This window comes from Castor canadensis, chromosome 11 (assembly GCF_047511655.1).
Source record: "Castor canadensis chromosome 11, mCasCan1.hap1v2, whole genome shotgun sequence".
NCBI lineage: Eukaryota > Metazoa > Chordata > Mammalia > Rodentia > Castoridae > Castor > Castor canadensis.
Window position 1 is genome coordinate 111890548 of NC_133396.1, and position 18847 is coordinate 111909394.

The following is an 18847-nucleotide window of genomic DNA, read 5'->3' on the forward strand; positions in this document are numbered from 1 at the left end:
CTCACCCAAGCAGGAGATAGCAGCGGAAAGGGGAGGAGTCAATCTCTATGCTGCTACAGCAGAAGGAGCATCATCGCCATCCATGGAGGCTGCCTCAACATTTCTGGGCACCAGTTGCTGAGCAATTAAATGCTCTCCTTTGCCACAGCACCTGTAAAAAAGTCTCTCACTTGGTTTACTTCTTCAAAACTCAGACATAATGGCAGGAACATCTGATTGGCTGCGTACAAGGGACATCCCCATGGTCAAACTGCCTGGAGTTGGTAACAGAATAGCTCGGCTCATTGAATTTTGTAAGGAGAGGCAGTGTTGTCTCCCAAGCAAACCAGGATCTCAACTTTGGGCAACTGTTGCCCTTCAACCATTGTTTCCCAACACCTCACAGACTATGGCAGAAACTGCAGCCACACCCACATTTCTTAGAGACAGAAATTAAGAGAAAGGCAGTGAGAATAACTCACCGGGGTTGGGGATATGGCTCAGTGGTAGAGCACTTGCCTAGCATGCTTAAGGCTCTAGATTGAACTCACTGCTCAGTTCTTCCCCAAACTAAAGAGGATCTGCCAGAGCCCTGGTGCCCCCATCTACCCAACAGGCAGCAGCTTCTAGCTGAGGCAGGATGTATCTTCAGTTATCTTGTGACTGAGAGCAAGTTCTGTTGTAATTGACTTTACAGCTTGGGACTCTTTCCCCACATCAGGAAGTCTCTGTCTCAGCCCCAACTTAACACCTCCTAAAGCATACAGTCTCTGTAGTTGGAGGAAACTTCCAAGGACCTCAAAAACTTTCTCCTGGGAGCACAAGGGTGAAAAGCCCAGTTAGGAGAACAGGTATTTAGTCTTTCAGCTGCTGCCAGCCCCTTAATCTTTGATATGCAACTCTTCATCTGTCCAGATCTTTATAGACCATATCTATAAATGGCTTTGAAAACATAAACTGTTTACTTAAAATAGCCTATTGTTGCTGTTGTTATTACAGATAGCACAAGAATAAAAAAAAAGGCCAGAGTGAGACTGAGGTATCCCGGGCTAGAATTTGTCAGAAATCTCTATAGGGTTTTTCACCAAAGTGCATCTGAATGTATACAGGATATATGCAACCTGAATCTCAGAATTTGTGTCTTTTATCAATTTGGGAGCATTTTCAGCCAAAAAACCTTTTCAAATGTTGCTTCTCTCTCATTGTCTATCTTCTCTTTCTGGAATTCCAATTGTATGTACATCCAATATCACTTTATAATATTTTTCATGTCACTAATGTCTTTTTCATATTTTCCTTCTCCTTTCTTCTTCGTACCAGGTTCTGAGTAATTTTTTTTCAGATCTATCTTCCAGGGAACTAACCATTTGTTTATTTGTTATTTCTCTTGTATTTTTAAAATTCCTCTAGCTATTTTTATAATTTCTAGAAATATTTTTTCAATTGACCTTTTTTAAAAATATAGTAAGTCTATTTCTTCTCATACTTCCAATTTTCCTTTTAAGTTTCTGTAATAAGTTTAAGCATTTGAACTCTATAAGCTACATCTGCAAATGTCACAATCTGATTTTCTCAGGGATTTGATTGCTCTGTTGTTTTTACTGATTCTTTCTCTTAATGGCTAATTTTTTGCAACAAGAGATTTTGAGCTCATAGTTCTAGGTTTTCTCCAGTAGGCTGTGTGCCTGAGGTGAAATCACAACATTTCACAATGGGTACATGCCTCTCTCAGGTACCCCAAGACCACAACCATTGTTCGTTTCTAAGTTTTAATTCTCAGAGATTATAAGGCCACATCTTATTGGCCCTCTCATTAATGAATAGAATACATTTTTGTTCATTTTTTAAAAAACATACTTTAATTGCATTTTTGTGTGCTTACTGATTTGGTTCTTATGGCATCAGAAAACTGAAAAAATAACCTAATTACCCATAGTAGGAGACTAGGTTAAAAAAAAAAAAACTATTGTGCATCCAATGGGTGCAGTGTTTGCTATTCAGTCACTAAAAAAAAAATGAGGTATATCTGTATATGTAGAACACTCCAAAAATTATACCCAAGATGCAGAACAGCCTTGTAGTTTGCTGGTATCCACTTAAAAATATTTGATATACACTTTAGGTATATCTCTGTGTGTACTAATTTATGCATAAACTATGATTGTTTATCCATGAAAATTTTCTAGAAGAATGCTTTTGTTACTGATAGTTAACTCTGAGTGAGGAGACTGAACAGTTGTGGGACATTGAACAGTTTGATTTTTAGAAATAAGAATATATATTTTTTTATACCTAAGGGTTTTTTGTTCATTTTGTTTGTTTGAAGTTAATGTTGCAGTCAATTTTGTGTTATCATGACAAAATACCAGAGAAGAGCAACTTACAAGTAGGAAAGTTTTATTTTGGCTCATGGTTTTGGGGATTTCAGTCAATGACGGCTTGGCCCTGTTGTTTGTGGTGGCACAGTATGTCAGGCTGGGAGTGTGCGGCAGATAAGTGGTGTCTGGAAAGCAAAGAAGGACAGAAGGTGCTGGGTCCTGACATCCACTTCAAGGGCATGATCCAACAATCAGTGCCTTTGAGGGCACAGCAAGTCCTATTTATAGTGTGGCCTTAGAACCACTTCCACTCAGAGAGCTCTGGAAATGCTCTAAATTCTTGCTTAAAGCCAGGCATAATGCTGACCTTAGGGCAAAATTAACCCTTGACCTCTTCCAGCTGGATCAGATGCCAGTAGACTCTGTTCAAAACCAGCAGCACAAACCACAATCTCTGGGCACATGGAGGAAGCAGACAGGACTCTCCCTCCTCTTCTTCCTCCCCACCCCCTTCCTCTTTCTCCTTTTACTCTCCCTCCTTTTCCCTTTCAAAAAGTCCCTGTGCCCCACCCTACCTCATTAAAAAAGGTCTCTTACGAAAACTGCTATAGAAGCAAAAAGTCTCTCGTTATTTCCACTTGGAAATTCCATTGGCTTTTAGTGGCATTTGTTATGTCTCAAGGTAGAACAAAAAGGTTTCCCTTTGTCTCGCCTTCCACCAACCATCTTTCTGAAACCCTCAACTCTACAGTCCAGAGTACTTCCCAGATGTGTTCATATCTCTCCATTTCACTGCCATGGTCCCAAGGTCTTCAACATCTCTCTCTGGCCATCCTGAATCTATTCACCTACTAGAAGTTAATCAGTAAATCAGAGGAGGTCATTGTCATGATACAACCCCTTGAAGAACTTCCTAATAGTGCCTAAAATTCAAATTCCAGCTGCATGCACACACACACACACACACACACACACACACACACACATACACACCTTTGCTGCCTCCCTCCAACCTGGCCTCTCCCTGTGCCCTTGCCCAAGATGGTGCACAGCACATGGGACTCCTTTCTTTCCTTGAGCCCAAGAGCCTGAGGTGTTCATCTCAACTTCCATGTCCTCAATCTCCTCTCAGAGAGGCCCTCTTTGACCACGCATTCTGGTCTCCTGTCACTCCATCATACACTTGATGGGTTTTATTTCCATCAAAGCACCATCTGTAATTACACATTATTTTATTAGCTGTACCTCTGTATCCCTTCAGGAGGTAAATCCCAAATGAGTAGGAACCTAATCTTGCCTGACCTGCTCTATTTATGCCCTCAACATTGGGACAGCTAGTGCCCAGGAACCAATGGACATGTTATCAAAATCTTTGCACATCTCTTGCCTCATCCTAAACTCAGTCCTGGCAAAAGAATGTGACAGGCCTGAGACATTCTTCCAAGGAGCCCTGTGAACACACTGCCCTACCTTCCTGGTCAGATTTCCCTACCATCTGCTTTCACCAGTGCCCAACTTGGAGGCTTCATTACCTAGACTCCTGTGCCACCCACCAGGTCTTTACTGAGCAGCTTGGACTTTGCAGCTGTCTCCAGGATACCACCCATTCCTCTGAGTCTCTTGTCCAGGCCTTGCTATTTCCTTATCTCCCCAGCCCCTGCTCATACCTGCCCACACCACCATCACAGCCTGAGTTCCATGAAGGCCATGGCTGGACAAAGCCCTTTTGTGAATACCATAGACTAGCATTTCAGGGGCAGTTCATGCCAAGCAGGGCCCTAGAGCTTCCAGCCAGCCAGGGTGCCAATCCATGTCATGCAATGATGGCATTTACACAGGCCGGCTGCCATCCCTCTCAGAATCTAGAAATGAGTTGGCCTGGCTACAGAAACCTCATAAACACAGTGATGCACCGGGAGGCATGTCCAAATTTTGTTTCAAAGTAGAAATACCCAGACCCCAAAGCCATAGTGCAAAACAAGCAAACTTCCCTATAAGCCATGTAGAGACTTGGGGGGAAGGAGCTGAGCACATGGCAGCTTTAGGGAGACTCAGGTGAAGAGCTCAGCTGTGCCTGGTAGGGCCTCCCCACACTACTTTCCTGGGGACCACCAAGGGCTGTGCTGCTTCAGGGTGTGGGCTCCATCTTTTCCAGCACAGCTTACACAGGAGGTAAAGAACCACTGGCCCACGCCTCCAGCTTAATGTGATGAGACTTGGACATAGGCTCTAGCCTTCTTCACCCAGCTACTTCTCTGTCCCTAAACCATTTCTCTGAACAGATGGGTGAAGGCCAACAGAACTCCTGGGTCCTTCTCCTTTGGATCGTCAAATCTTTGGGCCCACTGTGGAGAACAAACACCAGAGGGCACCAGCAGGAATGTCCCCTTCCCAGTCCTCTTTCCTGGGGGTGAGAGGGCGGGCTCTTGAGCTATAGGAGGAGGGAGACAGCACTACATTTCCACCAGAGGATCTTTTACCACCAGCACCTGTGGACGGCTTGGTGGGAAGGCCCAGTTGCCATCCCCTACCCACCCTGCCGGAGATTTGCCAAGGGGGTAGACAGAAAAAGCACTGTGCCCACACAAGAAAGTGAGATTCAGGCTGAATGCAAAGAGCTGGCCTCTCATGCCCTCCTTGCTCTTGCCCTCCTCTCTCTTCCTTCCTGCCCTCCGAAGCTTTCTCCCTTGCCACCCCTTCTCTTCTCTGCCTATCTCTGAGCTCATGTCCACACTAGAACTTCACTGGGCTGGGGACCCAGGCAGGGTGAGCAGATGAAATGCAGGTAGGATGCCTAGCTGATTCTGAATATCATATAGAAAAGGGATAATTTTTTAGTATCAGTGGGCCCCATATTTTATTTGCTAAGTGTGCCAACTCTAGTCATGAGGTCTGGGTAGCCAGATGACTCCCACTTCCTCTGCTTCTCTCAACCAGGTGAACACAGAAGATTAGAGGGGCAGCGAGAGGAGTATTCTAATTGCTTTACTAGGATGACTAGGAAGCAGATGGATTGTAAAGACAGACACACCTAGTTCAAAACCCAGCGCTGACTCACTGTTTCTCACTTAAGGAAGTCATTATTAAATGACTTCTCTGAGCCTCAATCTTCTATCGGGACATGGAAATACTATTCTAAGGTTGGGTAATCAGAAGCGATGTCTATAAAATGCCAAGGATGCAGTAGGCAGGATGTTTGCTATTGGCTTGTTATTGGTATGGAAATATGTAGACTGCCCCCTCTCCTGGACTGGTTGTTTTGATGGGAAGCAAAGAAAAAGGCAGTGTCATATAAAGGCTTTTGCCTGGCACCAGGCTTTGGACCTGAGCCAGAGCCAGCTAGATATGGGGAAGCCATTGTGATCACGGGGAGGAGCTGGAAGGTATGAGTACGGTGCTTTCATGCCTTCACTGTGACAGATGCCTGCCTCTCACCCTCTCAAGCTGGAGAGAAAGGGAAGAGAGAATGTATAACCATCCTTCCTACCCACCAAATGTTATTCTGCTCACCAGGAAATTGAAGAACTGCAGGAATTCTTAAAAAGCTTGGAAGCCAGCCTGGAGCCTGCCTGGGTCCCAGAAACCCAGATATGTCTCTCCTAGCCCAGAGGTCTCCAGAGAAAGTAATTCTATGTCTAAGACTTTGGGAGAACAAGGGAAAAACATCTGTGATGGGTGACAACTCTCTGTGGGGTATCATTGTGTGGTTTATGGGGCCATGAGCTAATAGGTCAGGCTGACCTGCTCTTGTGCTCATTGCCTGAGAAGACCAGGGCTTCTGTAGTATTCTAGGGTAGAGGGTTCAGAGAGGTTACTCTCTGACCTTTTTGGCCCCAGGGCAGACCCTGGACCAGATGGAAATTGTGTGGAGGTGCTGAGATGAGGCTGTACAACTGCCCCTGTCAGTTTGACATCATGGTTCAGTCATGATTTAGCTGAACATAGCTTCTCCCACTAACAGTCCTCCTTCTGGTTCCCTTTGGCGGCAACACCTATAATTTCCCAATATAGCATCTAATTTGAACCTCTACAAGCATCCTCCCCTCAAAATGCTTAATTATTATGTTCTTCTGAAATATTGAAGGGAATCTTTCCAACCATCTGAAGCTCCCTAAAGGAGAAAAGGATAAACCAGTAATTAGTGCCATGAACTCAGATCCTGACAATCCATGTGGGGCCAGGGGATATGTTCAGCCCCAATACTCTACTCTGAGAGCTGGTGCCCACTGGGAAAGTGAGGGAAAGCCAATAGACCAGAGGGCTGTTGATGCCAGGCATGGTATGTCAGCTTTTTAATACTATAACAAATACCTAACTTAATCAAATTATAAAGAGAAAAGGTTAATTTTGGCTCACAGTTTAGGAGGTTTCAGTCCAGGTTGCTTTGGGCCTGTGGCAAGGCAGCACATCATGACAGGGAGTAAATGATAGAACAAAACCAATCACTTCCTAGCTGAGAAGCAAAAGAGAAAGAGGAAGAGACTGGGGTCCCACAATCCCCTTCAATGGCACACCTTTAATGACCTAAAACCTCCCCAAAATCTTACCTCTCCTAAAGGTTAAGAAACCAAGCCTTTACCACAGGCCATTTGGGGGATAGTCCAGATTCAAGCTATAGCAAGCTTCATTCCACTATGCCTACCCTGAAACATCAACATCACCTGCCCTGTTGCCTTATTTTTGATATCCTCTCTCAGCCAATGACTCAATTTCCACCAGAGAACAAGATGTTCCCTCCCAGCTTCTGTGCACAAGCAGCTTGCTCTGTCTTTCCACCACATGGCTGAGCTGAAGGCCACCTGACAGCAATGCGCCCAGAGCAACTTCGCATGCTAGCACTGCTTATGAGCACCTCATTCCTCTTTCTTTAGATACCTGGCATTGGTGCCAGGAAGTCCATTGAGTTCTGTGTAAGACATGTGCTTTGTGGGCTGGAAATTTGCTGGCATGGGCTTATGAGGGCTGAGTGTACATATCCCTCCCCAAGTTTGGGCCTTGGTGAGGGTTAGTTACACTACGAAAATTGGCAAATGCTACAAATTGGACCTGTCCTTATCCTAGAGAGCTCCTTTTTAGCCCAGCACTGCCAGCCCATGCCACAGAAGCAAAACTCAAGGCTCTGCCATGTGACTGCTCCATTTAGTTGGGAAAAAGCAACAGCAGTGGACTTCACAGTGACTGAGGCCCTTATTTCTTAGGGAGAGAGGTAGCATCAGTTGCTACAGAAGGAACTAATCACTTTTATATATTTTAACTGTCTCCAAATCAATACACTTCAATTAATTTAAAAATTTAACTTTGTCTCATTGGTGGGTGCATCAAACAGCAAATGCCCAGGCTCAGAAATACTCAAATAAGCTCATTGCTGTTGAATATTCAATTCCTGCTAATAACACAATTTATTTGCTTACAAGGACTATTGAATGACATCCTGAAAGCTGTCTCCTAAGGCTTGATGGTGTCCCTTGGTGGGGTACACTGCCTATCCAAGAGATTTTATAGATTCTGTAGGTGTGAGTACTATGGAAGACCAGCAGCCAAGTATAGTACTTGATCTCATGGAATCTTCTCAACAAGCCTATTAGGTGGGCACCCATTCGTTTATAGGTAAGGAAACTAAGGACCAGAGAGATTAAGGAACTGGGGCCAAAGTTGTACAGCTGTTAAGTGTTGTTGCTGGGTGTGAGCCAGGCCATCTGGTTCTGAGTCTACACTAGAATCCACAGCCTAGGAAGATTAAGGAGGGAAAAGCCTGAGGAGCCCTGAACCAGGAGGTCAGGAGAGGGTTGTTTTTGACTTTCACTTTCCACAACAGGGTAAGTGCTTTTCCTTCCAGAGAGTAAGGGCTTAAGTTTAAGCTCCAGGCTTAAACTTCCAATGACTTTCCTTCCATCCCCCAGGGAGGAAGAAAGGAGCAAGAGAATCACAGTTTGGAGGTGATCAGACTCCACTGGCCATTTGGGTTCAACCAAAGGGCTTATTCACTCCCTGGAGCCATGGGTGGATTTGGTTGTGTTCTGAGCTTGTGTACCCACCATGCCTAACACCCAGAGTGAGCCCTCCTAGGAGCCAAGACTGGGTGTGCTATGAGTGACTCACTTCCTGTAACCTCCACCCAGAACTGATGAAGGAAACAAACAAACAACAAAGACACCATTGTCAGCTTTACAAATATAAGTCCCATACCAAAGGAACTGTAGCCTGAGGGGGCTGTTCAATCTGGGGGTATTCTGAGTACCTCTCTGCTGCTCTTTACCAATTGGATGTAATATCCTGGATGTGGAAAGAAAATTTCTTCACCAACTCTGCCTGCAGGCAGAGAAATGACCTGCCTGACCAGGCTCTGTACCACCCAGAATCCCCCTTGGTTCCTTTACTCCAGGACAGGTTTCCAGGCCCATGGGGAGTTTCCCTCTGTGGTACATTTCCCATTCTCAGCAGCGTCCCCCAACCCCCATCTTCCCAGGTCCCAGATCCAGTTCATGCTGTTCTGCCTCCTCCAGCCCATAACTTTTGCTTCAAGGCCATTCCCCTGGACCCAACCTTCCTTCTGACCACCCTCACCCCTTGGGCCCACTGCATTGCCTTGCAGGCTTTACCACATGTGTGAATTGTGCTGCACCATCAGCCACTTTCTTCCTTTCTCTAGTTTTTTTGGGTTATACTTGTTTTGCATGCATGAGAAGTAGGGTGTTGGCTGTCCTGCTCTGCCTCCTCTAAAAGCTAAATCAGTGGTGGTGCTCAGACAAAGGAGGGAAACTCTGCATGAGTGAGTCTGAGAGCTTGGATGTCACCCTTCTTCTGGACTGATGGTTCTCTCCTTGGATGCAAGGTAGAATCACCCCAGGGTGCATCCTGATGAAATCAGAATCTATGGGGGTGGGACCCAAGCATGGGTGACTAACTTCTTGCTCTCTAGCCAAGACTGAAGGAGCTCAAGAGGGCTGTGCATCTGGGAATTGTGTGAATTCTTTGTCAAAAGGAAGATGCTGATTTTATAGGAGAAAATGGGACCTGACACTCTGCACTTCAAACAAGCACCCAGGCAGTGCTACTATGCCTCACCTTGAATGGCAAGGCACTAGGTTATGTTTGGAACTGCCCTGCATACTATCCCATCTTGGCCCTCTCACCTTTTTTGTGATTATTTGGTTACCTTCTCACCAGACTCCTAGGGCAAGGGTATGGTCTCACCCACCACTGTATACCCCATCGATAGCACAAGGAAGGCAGTGCCCATTGGTGCATGCATGCACCAAGAAGTCATTAAATGAGTAGAATAAATGTCAAAGTGCCTAATACATGCTTCCTGCCATGTTCCCTATGCCAGTAGACCCGATTTCTGTTGCTGTGGCTCACACTCCTTGTCCTCCCTGTAGGACAGCCTACAGCCCACCTGGCTGTGGGACTAGGAGCTCTAAGACAATCAAAATTCTGAAAGGACATCCTGTGGACTGAAATACAAACCAGCGGAGGTTGTCTTAGCTTCCTAGGGAAGGGTGGGCCCAACCCAGAGAGGGGCAAGGAGAGGGGGAGGAGGAAAGGGCAGAGTCCAGGGCTGGTCTCTGGGGAAGAAAGGCCTCTAATGGCGGCAACATCTGATCTGCCTCTCCTTCCTGCTAATCCTAAATCACAACAGTGTGAAATCTGAGCAAGTGTGAACGCCTGGAGCTCCAGCTGCTTTTCCTATCAAGACCAATTCCAGCCTGTCAGAGAGTGAAGCCCTACTAGGAGGATGCAGCAGTTACAGGGCTGAAACCCTGCAAAATGAATAGAAGTACAACACAGGCTTAGGGCACAAATGTGGGAACCCAGCCTGGTCTCTAGTCCAGCTGCCACCGAGGCCCTGGGTCTGCCCTCTGTCCCTGAAGACCTTCAAGGTCTGCCTTCCTACCTTTGTGAATCTCACCAGCTTCTGGGATGTACACCAGCCAGGCTGGGGGATGGGCAGGAGCAGCTGCTGCCCTGAGACAGGGGTATAGACCAGCAGGCCAGCCCCAGTCACTGTGGAGCCTGTGACAAGCCCCAGCCAGGCCCTCCAAGGCAGCAGACCAGGGAATTGGCTGGCGGCAGCTCAGTTGCTGGAGTGGGATTAGGAGCTGGAACAAAGGTGGCTTCAGGGTGATCGTGGCGCACATTAGATTGGCCAGGGCTATTAACATAGCCAGAACTACTCTCAAAGAGGAAGTGTTTGGGGCTAGAGGCACTGAGGAAATGCCTGCTGGCACAAGTGTCATAATGGGGCTCTGGGAGCAGGCTGGGGCTCCTGTTACCCTTGGTGGTATTTACTCCATGAACAGAGGCCTGGGTGGGAGTAAGGGAGCAAAGGGCCAGGACAAGACAGTTTCCTGCTGTCTGTAAAGAGAAACTGAAGCCAGCCGGCTGGTGTCTTTGTTTATCTTACCTGCAGTCCTGTGGAAGCCTAGTCCTTGCTGACAGGAAATTGTAGGTGGGCACTGTGTGGTTTTAAACCTGAAAGGGATGTTAGCTTTTTATGACAGACACTTTTTGGAGTTACCTTCCCAATCCTCCTCCTGCCTTACCTGCTGTGTCTCACCCAGGGAGAAGACAGAGCCACTTTCTATGTAGCCCTATTCCTCCAAAGCTGCTATGACTGAACTTTATCCTGTTGAGACCTGACCCAGGAGAACCCACTCAGAGACCAGGCTGGACCAGTCACATTGAAGCTCATGAAATGTGCAGCTGTGGCTCTGAGAGCCTAGGTCTGCTTAGTTACTAAAGCCAGGTGATCTAGATGCAGGACCGAAGGATCTGATGTGGAACAAGCCATGGGAGCTTATGAAAACTCTGATTACTGTATTCAAAGTACACAGAACTTGTTTCTAGTCCATGGACATCGTTTGAGTAAGGTCAGCTTGTGGGCTGGCCAAGGCCATGCAGCAAGACAGCACTGAGCCCCAAGCCCAGGCCACCTCTGGGGATATCCAAGCTAGATGGTGCCCCCATCTCGCCACAAGAGTCCTGAGAACAGAGAGGAGCACAAGGACCACAAACTCGTCTTGGCTTTGGGCCTGACCTCCTCCCTCAGGAATCTGTGACTTCCTTATGCCCTCTGACCCTCAAGAGCAGCTTACAAGAGGTGAGGTCTTCCTGCTCCTTCCCAACATCAGGGAACAACTGTGATCTACCATGGAATAGCACAGTATCCAGTTTCCAGGAAAGGTGGACTACGTATTTGAACCTGAAACATACTGGGGTAATCAGATCAGTCTGAGAAAACTGAGAAGCCTGTAATTTATGGAGAAGAGCTTGGCAGACAGGAGCCAGAAGTCTGCTGCAGTGTTCCTGGGTATAGGGATTAAAGTCATTCTTCTAGGGACCCTGGATCTGAGGGCCCTGTGCAGGGGATGGATTGTAGCCAGTCTTCACCAATGTCTCCCATCCCAGGAGCTAGATTCTAACTGATCCCACAAACAGCTTCTGAGACATGGTGGCCACTTCTGAGGTTCTGAAGATCCAGATAGCTGTTGGTGGGTTCCAAGGGCCCATGCTGTTTCTGACTTTGCCTAGAGACCTACGTTATATACCTGAGACACTGGGCTTGCTGGAGGTCTTTTGGATATTTCATGCTCCCCTGATCCACCATGCTTCGAGCAACACCCCCATCCACTTGGAGAATAGAGAAAAAGTCCTAATTAGGGCCTTCTGTAGTCCAACAAGCTTAGCTTACCTGCTAAGCACTTTCTTATGAGAGTCCCCAAGGTTCATAATTCAAGGACATTACAGGCAAATTGAGGTAGTGTTTACAAGGAGGCAAAAGAAGATGTTGGGCGGAGAGTCTGTGGTCCTAGTTACAGAAGTGAGGTGAGATAGCTTTCTGTAGGCCCACCCACTGAGGGCTGCACCACTAGAAGGGAACAGAGAGAAGGGAGATTGAGGGATGCAGATAGAAACATGTGTTTATGAGGTTCTTACTATGTGTCATTTAATCCTTACTGTTTTCTTATAAAGTGTCACTACCCTCCTTTTCAAATGAGGACACTGAGGCTCAAAGAGTTGAGTAACAGGTCCATGCACACAGGTCTGTCTGACTTCACCCTCCTATACTGATGTGCCATGGTTCAGCCTCCTCACCTCAACCCTGAACCATCAACCTTGGGCTAAAGTCCTTCAGTACTCGTTTACCCAACCTAATAGGATTTATATATATAGAAAAGAATGGAAATAAAAGCCATGAGGGCAAAAATAAGAAGAGTGAAGAGAAGGCTGGGCCTGGGAAGAAGACAGGAGCGGGGTGGGGGTGGGAGAAGCAGGTGGCCCCTAAATCAAAGTCGGGACTGGTAAAGAACCTGGGGCTCCAGGGCCTCTACCTGGCCTTGGGAGATCACAGCTCCGAGGCTACTTTCAAACAAGCTTCTTGGTGACCCTCATATAGACATCTGAGAGCCACTGCAGCTCACACTGGGCCATCCAACACAGCAGAAACTGGCTGAGTATGGCCAATTAAACTGAAATAAGTTAAAACCTCAGGTCCTCATTTACACAGGCCACATTTGAGACACTCAACAGGCACACAAAGCTGGCATCTATCAGACCTCGCTGTCCCTTTGAGATGTGGATACCCAGCTCTACTCTGTTGCCTAAAGACGCCTACCCCTCTTCAGGGAAGCTGTGACAGTTATCCCTGCATCCTCACTAAGACACAGCAAGGGTCCTCAGGGCATCCACAAGCCTGAGTGACTGCATTTGGTGGAAGTCTTGCCTGTGTCTGTCAAAGGCTGGTGATATGCGTCAGATTCCAAACTGGTGTTCCCAGCAATGCCCAGGTCTATCCTAACCTGTGGTCTCTGATCACCTACAGGGAGGGTGAGTCATTGAGTGGCCACTATGTTCTTGGAGAACCTGACCTTCAAGGATTTTTAGAAGAGACAGGGACAGATCTCCACCTCCTATTCTTGATCCCATCCTCAAAGCCAAGCATGGCTTCAGAATGAGCAGGTGGAATAAACCTGTGCAATTAATTAGAAAATGTCCGCCTGGAGCCCAGGGTGATGTACCAAAGGCCATGCACATGTTATCACCATAATCCAGGAGGTGAGCAGCATGATTCCATCTAGGATTAGACTCAGAGAGGAGACAGGACAGGACTACAGCCCACACTGGTGAGGTGCACGTCTGGATTTGAGTGCAAGCCCCGCTGGCTCCTGAGGCAGTGCTCCTAGGACACTGATTTCTCTCTGCTTTGTCCCTGAAGGCCAAGCTTAGTGGGGATTTGGGTCCTCAATTCTGAGTGTGCCTTGGCTATAGGTTCACAAGACCAAGCTCACATCTCAGCCCTTCCTTTTGTGGTTCTGGTAGGATCTCTAGCAGAGACCATCTCCTGATCAATGTCAGGATATCCCTTCCTTCCATTTAAAAAGAAATTCCATATTCAGGAATTCCCAAGGCTGGACAGCCTCCTGTTTATCCCTGTCATCCTGCTCCATCCCAGCAGATGAGGAAGAACCGCCCATTCCTGCTAGACTCCAAGCAACTGCTTCCTAGAGGGACTTTTTCCCAGGGGTAGGGGGTAGGCACCACAGGGCCTTCAGCTTGTGAGAACAGAAAAGCCCTAGAGAAGGACCAGCAGGCAGGGAGGTGAACAAGAAGGGGACAGGCCTGCATGAAAGGGTCATGCTTGGCCCATAGGCCTTCTAGAACTCACAGAAAACTTCTTGACTTTCCACAGAAGACTGACCACCTTTCTCTGGCCTCTGCACTTGATGGGAATCTTGGGCTGAGTCAGACAAGAAACTGCTGACCCTACTGACTAAGCTGCCAGCAGATACTGGGCAGATGTGACTGGGCAATAGCATGCAGGGCTAGTGCCTCCTGGATGCACCAAGACCTGGCATTGGGTCTGTATACAAACAGTATACCTCCTTCAGCCAGCCTGGTGCCTGACTTCCTGGGAAGTCCCAAGTTACCAGACAGTTCCTAATCTCAATAGCTTTGCCTCTAAATACAGCACAGGGACAGGGTGCACCTAGTTGGTTTAAAAGACTTGCCACATATTTCTCCTTCCATCCCCATCCTCCAGAGTCTAGACTGATGGTTGGGGTTCCCTGTTGGGCAATAAAACTCCTCTCCAACATTCAACTATTACTCTCTTAGTCTTTATTTTACTTTAATTAAGCTTTGCTCACTATGGGAGGAAAACAATTCTGCCAACTCCTAAGATAACATGGATCTAGGAAATCATTACCCCACAAAACTGGCTTCACCTGGCCTCAGTGGGCTAGCCACGTTCCCCCCGCCCCACACCACCACTCCACACTGGTCCCTACACTAACTCACCAGACAGGCCCAGCTCTCCTAAATTGTCCTGCACAGATGGTAATCGATCTCAGTTTTTTTTCCTTTTATATGACTCCCCTACTGCACAGAAACCTGCATGGCTAGAACCTTCTTTGTATGTTAGGCCTCTGAATCCACCTCCTATTAGTGTGGACAAAGAGCCTAGGACAAGCCCCACAAGCTGTGTGAACTCCAGCCAAACTTCTGTCTCCATTTGTTATTCCCCAGATCTTACATTAACAGGTCATGTTCTCTGAAGAAATCAAAGCTTTAAACATATCTTCTCATTCTTCCTTCCCCCAGCCCCTCAGTTCACATTCTTCCTTCTCAACTGGGCAGGTCTTTTAGGGAAGCCATAGGAGGAATTAGGCCTCACCCTTCCTCTGTCCTATCAGTTGTACACTTTGGCCGAGTTGTTTCACTGTTAGCATTTGCTGGAAAGTGGATGTTTTAGAGGTTATGAAGTCTAGATATTATTCCTAGAATATATATACATTAATAGAAGATGCAATGGCTTTGAGACCAAATTGAAAATATATTCATATATATTCAAATATATATGGAGTGAACATCTCCATATATATATATTTAGCACAGCCATGCCAACGTATCTGGAGGAGAAATTCCTAGAAATGGTACCCTTTTATCACAGTCTGAACATTAACATTGTTGTCAGAAACCATACTTCCAGAATGTTCTGTTGATTTTCCTTCTCCCAACAGTGCCACTGTCATCCTCTCCAGCATTGGGTGCCACCAGTCTTTAAAATCCTAGCCAATCCAACAGCTTAAAATGATAAGTCATCTAGTGATGCCCATTTGTATCCCTGCTTTGTAGAGTGCCTGTTTATATCTTTTGCCCATTTTCCTATTGGTTTCCTGTTTTAGATTTGTGTAACAGAGATATCACTGCTCTGTAATGGGTATTGTCCAGTTGTTTTTCCTTCCAGGCACTCATTTGCTTTTGGTGATGATATGTTGAGTATTTAGGGCTCTTGGGAGCAGGAGCCTTGAGTTGTTCAGACGATAGCTAAGCAGCAGCTGTCTCCATGCAGGCATGGAGTATCAGCATACCTGTTAGATAAATGAGTATCAGCAGTATCTGTTGGATGAGTGAAGCTACACATGGGTGACAGACAAATCAAGGGAAAGTCCATTTGCATTAGCAAAAACTCTGAGCAAAGGGATTTTAAAATAAAGTGTATATTCTAGCAAATGCCGATTCTGAAATACCCATTCTGAAAACTGAGTTCACTGTAGTGGAAACCACTGTGGAGTTTGGGCTTTGCTTTTCAATGACTGAGTATTATGACTCTCAAAATGAATATGAAACAAATATTCTATAACAATTCCCATATGCATAAATAGCAAATGAAAAAAACCTAGAAAAATATAGCTATCTTGAATATGAACTAGATACAGAGACAGGCCAGTGAAGAATTGCATTGAGAAGTGGTCACATGAACTATTAAGATCAAGCTGATATCAAGGAATCTTACCATTTTATAAAATGGTTTTACTTAGCAGGCATGAGGCCCTGAGATCAAACCCCAGTACTGCCAGAAAAATAATGACTTGATCATAATAGGCTTAAACCATGGCACTTGTCAAATAAGTAATCAAGATAGGTCCCTTAACCTCAATTTCATCATCTATAAATGAAGAAATATCTCCTTGGACTACTTCGACAATCCATCTATTCATGATTTTATCCATTTATTCATCCTTCCATTCATTCAAAATTTGTTAGTGGACAGCTTACAGTGAAGACTGATTTAATTTAAGTGAGGATGCATGTATAGCTGACTTGTAAACTATATATAAAATACCCCACAACCATAATTTAATTTATAAAGTTGGAGTAGAAAATGTCTCTGTGGTACTTAGAGAATATGTGAGGCACATGTCATCAACTTGGTTTTCAGGTGTGGAAGCTGAGATACTAGAGAGCAGCTGGTTTGCTCTTCAACGCGGGTCAATGTTTTTAAAACTCTACATCCCTAGATTTTTAAGGTCCTGTGGTTGCATGAAGGACTGTAAAATGCTTGAGACTATTTGAATATTACTTTCAACATTTTCCACGTATCCTATTTTAAATTTTAAAAAATATTCTTTGAGAGAGGGCCTCAAGTTCCTAGGCTCAAGGGATCTTCTTGGCCCAGGCTCCCAAGTAGCCAGAAGGACAGGCATGTGTCACCATGTGCTGCCACACTTCCCCCTCCCCCCAACCCCTTTTTTTCTGTTGTTGTTGCTGTTTTTGTAGGTGGTTTTTAAATCTTACTTGTGCAACTACTTGCTTTGCAAAGCCTTCCTTCTCAGGGACATGGGTTTTGATTTTTCAGAGGCAGTAGTGTTGTGTTGTTGAAGACAAGCAGAGGCTCTTGGTCATCAGTGACCCTGCCTCCAGGCCCTGAATACAATGGATGTTCAGTCAAGTTTTGTCACTTCAGTGCATCTAGGTGTGGCATTCCAGACAATGCCTGCTGTCCAGGAGTCAGGCTAGTGAAGGAGAAACATAAATAACTAGACAAGGTAATGCAGGGCAGCAGGTGCTCTGGTGGGGGGGTTGCGGGGGAGTGCAGATACTTACCTCCTCCTACTCTGAGGAGCTTGGAACCGGGGAGCTAATGAGGTTACCTGTCATTTCCTTCAAGATGGCTGACAGAAACTGCTTCCAAAAGACTCATTGGCCTGATTCTCTCAAGACCTGAAAATGACATCAATATATGGAGAATATGAAAAGCCTTCCCTCCACCTTTGAGGGGCTCAAGATGAATTTTTCCATCTTTGTATGGTTTGCAACACTCAACTTATAGGTGAGAAAAGTCAGTTTTTGTTTCCAGGGCAGGGTTTGTACTTAAGTTGTTTTTCTGAATCACCTGATTTACAGAATTGATTGGGTTCTGTCTCGACTTCTCTAACCTCTTTTTCCTCTCTGATGGCAACAGGTAGATATTTACTAAAGTTCTATATAATTTATCATGATTGGCAGCAAAGGCTAGAGGAAATTCCCCTTTATCTGCCAATCAGAGCCCAGGATCCTTTTCAGGTGGGGCAAAGAAATTCAAGTTGGGACCTGGGGTAGAATTACTTAGCAGTCCAAGGTTATTCAGTATGATTCAAAGTTATTCCCATCTGATACACACAGCTAATAACAAGTATACTATTTAGGAAACTAAAGGTAAAGGGAGAAGAGACAAAGGTCTGGAAAAGAACAAACACAGATATCTCAGTCTCAGTCTCAGTGAGGATATAGATTTGCTTGTTCCCCAAAGCCTTTTCTCAGATCTCTTTACAAAATGAAATTTTTCTGGAGAGAAGGTAAAGCTTGAGGTTTTACACACTCCATCTTTCAAGGCTACAATGAATGAAGCCCTTGACTGCTGCCAGAATACAGAGAAACAGAAGTCACTTTGCACACCAGAGCGCTTCCCAAGATAGAATAATGGAAGCAGCAGGAGCCAGCAGCATCCAAGAAAGATCACATTGAAGACTACTTCAAAATAGATGCTATTTTACCATTCTCACCTAGCATTTAAAGCATCTGGTAAGTTCACTTGGAGATAATCCTATTACCCCCTCTTTTATTGACATTACCTTACAAAAACAGTAACATTATAGAATGTAAAAAAATTCTAGAGATTTGTTTTCTTAGGCAGGCTAAGTATTCTCTTTGTAATCTTGTCTAAATGATTGGTTTACTTAACAAATTCTTTCCCCTTTAAATTTACAATTAGTGCAAGGTCCTGGGTTCAATCCCCAGCACCACAAAACAAAGCAACACAACAATAACAAAAACATGAGCAAAAAATGTTCAATTACCCAATTAATTCTTGAAAGAAATGTATTTGAAAAATATTTCTTGCTGAAGATAATCTGGAATTTGCTTTTTAGGAAAGGGCGATTACATCATAAAAAGTTACATGAAAAAAATGAGATTAGAAAGGGTAAATGTCTAAGTTTAGCTATCCCAGTTGATTTGAGAACTTGGAACTTAACTTTTATTTCACTGTAATCATCACAAAGTCAGTGAAGAAATGTACCCCATTTTAGGGGCTTGAGAAGAAGAGTGGTGGTATTGTCTGCTATTGCAAATGTTGGCATAAATTCCCAGCTCCCAGACGGGGATGACATAGCTTCTTACACAAAAAAGAACCTAGTTTTCAAGATTAGTGACAATAAACCTAGGGAAGAATATCCACGTTAGGAAGATTCCTTTCTCAGACCACGACTTCTGGCTGTAGAACATGTTCC

General features: G+C 45.3%; 1 long non-coding RNA gene across 1 annotated transcript in view; it reads right to left on the reverse strand.

Annotated features, from left to right (window-relative positions):
• Positions 1–14583, reverse strand: part of LOC141413931 (uncharacterized) — a 61869-nt gene extending 47286 nt beyond the window's left edge. The window contains exon 1 of the long non-coding RNA XR_012438954.1: positions 6–14583. This is a non-coding gene — a long non-coding RNA (uncharacterized lncRNA). The remainder of the gene's footprint in view (positions 1–5) is intronic.
• Between the last annotated feature and the right edge of the window lie 4264 nt (positions 14584–18847).